The sequence below is a fragment of the Juglans regia genome, chromosome 4 (assembly GCF_001411555.2).
Source record: "Juglans regia cultivar Chandler chromosome 4, Walnut 2.0, whole genome shotgun sequence".
Lineage (NCBI taxonomy): Eukaryota > Viridiplantae > Streptophyta > Magnoliopsida > Fagales > Juglandaceae > Juglans > Juglans regia.
The window spans coordinates 28857787-28863720 of record NC_049904.1 but is presented as its reverse complement, the minus strand read 5'-3'; positions in this window follow the sequence as shown (position 1 = coordinate 28863720).

Sequence of the window (5934 nt, the reverse complement as noted above, 5' to 3'; positions counted from 1 at the left end):
GGTGTCTTTTGCATGGACCAAAAAAACAAACTGAGAGTATTCTTTCATATTATGGTGGACCATACTTGAGTCTGTGGCTTGCACATCTATCTTGAAATTGTATTGATACCATGCATCTAAATGGTCATCTAATTAAACTGATCTAATATTTATCTTGCACTTGAAACTTAAAAAAGTTTACATGTTTTATGCAACATGAGATGCATAAAATGCATAATGCATACGTAATTATAATATGCAGAATACAACATGATGAATAATGTGCTTACAAATATTATGACATGCATGATACATAAATACTGACTTTCAAAGAATTGGCTTTAATAGTAATATATAACTAGCTAATGCATGTTAATCCTACTTTATAATCAAGCTATTTACCTTATAGTGTTGTTTTCTAAAAATTTTAACACAAAGTCAATCACGTTGTTGGATTAGGTATCTTGGATTCGATTGTTGCACATATGAAGGTTTATAATGTTTTCCAAAGAACACACAAAAGGAATATATTTATAGAGAGATTTGGGAGATAGTTCCAACGAGTTTGAGTTGGACTCAATTAATGCATGTAGTGACACTAATCTATTGAACACTCAGCCGTGATCATCTAAGAAGAGAGTTTGAGTTTAAAATATGATCTAGTAGTTCGTTCAATATATGATTGGCAGTGACTGAAATCACGTAGGGAGCTTTAATCAATGATATTTTAAATTAAAATAAATTTCTCATGGCCCATCTTTAAATTTTAAAAGGACTCTAACTCGTTCAATAAATAATAAATAGGATTTAACCTAATTATTAAGTCTAATTAAGACTCCTAATTAGTCTCAATAATTTATTGTTCATAGGCTTATCCAATAGGACTCATTAAATATAACCTAGATCCAATAAAAATTATCAATATTCTGACCTTAGAATTATTGGACTGAGTCGTTACACATATAGCACAATTGATTAGATTTAAGAAAATCATATAAAATAATTGATTAGATTTAAGAAAATAATATAGCACAATTAATTAGATTTAAGAAAATCATATAACACAATTAAATCATATAGCAAAAATAAAAAATAAAAAAAATATCTTAATTATATAATTATCTGTTGTTTGATATATTCTTATATCCTGAATTATTGTTGTGTATTACTCTCATGTCTTCTATGTTATATTGAAATAAATCTTAAACCCGTTCGAGAGTTATTAATCTCATTGAACGGTTAATTGATAACTCTTGAATTGTCCAGAGTGAATAGTTTGAGATTATAAGTTCATTCTCGCAAACTTTCAAACTGTATCTGTTCACGTCCAACATTATGATTTTGGTAGAGTCAACATCTGTTGTTCTCTGGATATGTAGTTTCAATGATGGTGCATCGACATGTTACTCGTCGGTGCACATGACCAAATGAGCATATCTGGAGAACTATGAGGAGATGCTGTCGAGATTTAGTTGGACGTGACAGATAATAGTTGATTGGTTGGCGACTATGATCTTACAATCCCAAATGAGATAGGACTAACTACTCGGTAAAAGGAAAAATTACACAATATGTTTAATACATGTTTGCTTGTTGATGCCCACATGACTGTTTGTAATAGGGTATTAGGCATGAATAAGAGTTGGATGCGAGTTAGAGATCGCTTGGGTGAAAATTACAATATATATGCTAAAGTTGTTAAGAAATTCTTGAAATTCACATCATGTACAATTGATAGTGACATGCGTATTACATGTTCATGCTAACAATGGAAGAATTTAGGTTCTCATAAGATAGACTTGATGAGAGAGTATCTGTTTGTCAAATATATTGACCATGGTTATACTGATTGGGTCTTACACAATGAACCATATCCAACATCATTCGAGCCTCCACATAAAGAAGAAGACATTAATGAAGATGTACAACAAAATGTTGTTGGTAATGAATACGATGAGAATATGGAGTAAATGCTGAGTGATATTTAGGGGTGGGCAGCGGGGCTCCGCCCCCGCTACCTTGCCCCGCCCCCGCATGGAGAAGGCCTAGCGGGGGTGGGGGGCGAGATGACCCCAGCAGGGCCCCAGCCCCCGCCCCCGCTCCACATTTATAAAAATTATATATATATAAATAAATATATTATATATAGATATATACAATTTATTAAAGACTTAAAATTGTATTCAAATCATTGGATTGCCTTGGCCTCCTAGGCCAACCTTTATATAGGAGGCCAAGGCAATACAATAGTCATCCTTAAGCAATGTAGGACTTAGTATCCAAAATCTAACTAAGTTCTTTTTATATTTATAAATTTTAAATATAAATAGTCATTGGTGCGAGAATGTTTATGCATGAATGTGATATGGATACATCAAATTCAAATAATGTAGGCCATAAAACATTTGCCATGCTTGTGGAATGATTAACAACGTGAGTTATATCTAGGATGCAAAAGGTATAGTAAGTTGTCATTTACAGCTAGACTACTTCACATAAAATTTATGTGCCGATTATCAATTAAGGTTGTCAATATGTTACTTGAGCTGTTTAAATAGGCACTCCCACCATACAATATTTTACCTCGCAACTTCTATGAAGCAAAATAGTTGAAACGAGAACTCGAGTTTGATTATAACGTAATAAATGCATGTAAGAATGACTGTGCCTTATTTTCGTGAGAGAATGAGCAATTGAATGAGTGTCCAATTTTTCATGAATCAAGATGGACATATGAGAAGCAGAATGTGCCGCAAAAGGTAGTACACCACTTTTCATTGATACCTAGATTATAATGATTATTTATGTCACGTGCAATAGCTATAGACATGACATGACACTCATCATCCAGAGTCAGGAATGATGGTATCTTGTCACATTCTGTTGATTCTCAGGTTTGTAAGAAATTTGATTTTGAACATTCATAGTTTGTTGAAGAACCTCAAAATGTGCGACTTGAGTTGGCAGCAGATGGATTTAATCCATTTGGAAACATGAATACTAGTCATAGTATTTGGTCAATTGTATTTATGCCGTGTAATCTACCAACATAGAAGTATATGAAGGATCCATGTTTCATGATGAGTTTGCTCATTCCAGGTCTGAGATTACTGAAAAATGATACAAACGTACATTTATAACCATTGGTTGCAGAATTGAAAGATTTGTGGGAGAATGAGGTCCATGCTTTTTGATTGCAGAAAGTCCTCCAAGATGTGAAAGAGTTTATCAAGAAGCGTTGTTTGGTAATGTTTAAATAATTGATTTATAATATTATTTAATATGTATGCAAAATATAGAATATGCAAATGATAATTTCTTTGTGTATATATTTTTTTAAGGATGACTTCGAACTAGATTTTGGTCGGAGAGATGAGTGTAAGATTGTCGATGAGTTTATGTGTAATGCACTATGTAAATATAAGACGATGTGTCATGAACATTATAATAAATTCGAGAATAAGGAAGAGGCACGCTAACATCCTTTTCAGGATGGGTTGTAATACCCATTTACTACCCAATTACATTTGAAGTTTTTTTTTTAATTTTTTTATCATTTTCTTTTAAGTATTTTTTTAACATCCTTAATCATTAAGAAAAAATTATAAAAATATATAATTTTACTAATACTCACTTCGTTAATCATTAAGTAAATTAAAAAATTAAAAAAAAAATCAAATACAAAAGGAGTAGTAAATTGGTAGTAGGAGAGTAGTAACCATGTCATTATTCTTTCAGGATGTCCGACCTTCCAATTAGAAAAAATTTGTGACATTTTTTAGAATTCATCATATAAGGTAAATTAAATAAATTGTTTTATGTGTCCTATTTTATAATTTTCGCATCCTAATATTTACAACTTCTATGCAGGAGTGAAGTTCTATTAACAAAACAAATAGATTGAAATTGAATATTTATTATTATGCAGGTTCAAGATATTTATATCTCCTCTCTAAGAAATTGGCAATACTATTTTATATTTTTTTTTATTGTATATAGTTTGTTATTTGGATGTATTATAATGACTTTATATCTCAACAAAAATGTCTCTTGTAGTAAGAGTTAGATACCAATTGTGATATGAAACAATTATATGATGCATCACATACTAATCGTAATGAAGAGTGGACTTATCACGATGCCCATGAAAATTATGTAAGTATTATTAATTGTTTTAATTAAACATATTTGAATATTTGTGGTGATATTAATTCTTTCTTTTGTGTTTAGGAAAAAAACTGTTGCTCTTCGTGCTGAATCTGTGTTAGATCAAAATTCTTCAACAAGTGATGTTAAAATTTTTACATAAGTTTTGGATCCATGTTCAGGATATTTGAGAGGTTTGAGTTGCTGTGTAAAACCTTCTATCTCTTCCTCATCGTCCGGGTATACCTCTAACACCTCTAGAGCGTTAGAGGAAGCAAATTCTAATATCGATGAATTGAGTAGAAGGCAGCATGAGTTAGAGGCTCAATTGGCGAAATAAGCAAACATGGAGATGCGCATGAAACAACAAGAACAACAACAAGATGAGTTCAGGAGATAGATGCAACTCTAAATGTAGATGCTTATGCAACAGTTCAGGCCTCCAAATAACTGATTTACATTATACGTACAAATTCTAGAATCTATTTCTGTACAAAAAATGCTAGTACTATTGTTTTATTTATTTAGTTCGCACTTATGAAGCTATTTTTATGGGTACTGAACAATTTGTAATGTATTTTTTTAAAATATTATATATGTCTATTTGATTTTTTATTATTGGATAAGATAAAATAGTTACCGTTTGAACGACCTAAAACTGTTCAAACAAAATCAGTAAAACTATTCAAATATTGATACAAAACATTCGAACAACACTGGGAACCGTTCGAACGATAACATCGAACTAAGGAAAAGCTGATCCAGATCGAGAAGAAGGTGGTCTAGATCTACCACGTGCAGTTTGTACTTACGTGTCGATCGATCATGGTTCTCTTCTCATGCATGTATACATGATTAATGTTATAAGCTGGCACAAGCAATAGTTAGGGAATTAATTAGAAGTAGTGCGACGTACAAGCATAAGTCCGATCGATCGAGCCTCTCTTGCATGCATGCATGTATTGATCCTTAATTCTCGCATGAGAAGATATTGCATTGGTGAATTACGTACGTTAATCTTTTACAACCAAACCATTTATTTAGGAAGATCCTCATACTGGTGCCAAAAAAATATTTTTAAAATACTAGTTCTAATTTCTCTAACGTATTGTACAAATTAGAATCCAGACTTTTCAATGAATTTTTTTAACTGATCTTTAAATACTAAAAAAGAAAGAGCCTGGAAATTAATAAATAAAAACTAAGAATTAATTTGTTCTCTGTTAATTATATATAGTATTAAGAAATCTGGGCTCTTCATGCTAATGTATGTTATAGTATGAGAATGTATATTTTACCCTAAAATTTGCTTGTATTATCTGCACTAAATTTTGACTCCACCGCCGCCGCCGCGTCATGGAGAGTTTGACGCCGCCACGGGTGGCACCTTTGGGACTAGTGACTTTGGATCTCTTAGATCAACCTTTACCTTCTTTTCAAGAGTGACACGTGAGCTACATCCTCTTTCAGTATAGTCAGTGACGATCGTTCGCCAACAAATTGACCCATGATCTTCCGGTTGCTATTTTTTTATATTTCCACTTTTTCTAACCAAAGATTAAGATGAAGTGGCTGTGAAACTCTCATTCAGTTAGTCCAGACCAGCAAAATGTAACACCAACAATCTACTGTTATAGTCTATTTATCAGACTATACTAAAACCGTTTCAAATGACTACTCCTTAATTTGTGGGAATTTGGTGCATGAGAGCCAAATTTTTTGCTCCATATATATCCGTCTTTTTTTATTTTTTTTGCATCGCTTTTGTTTGATTTGGGATGACTCTTGGGGGTTCCCACCTATTGAATC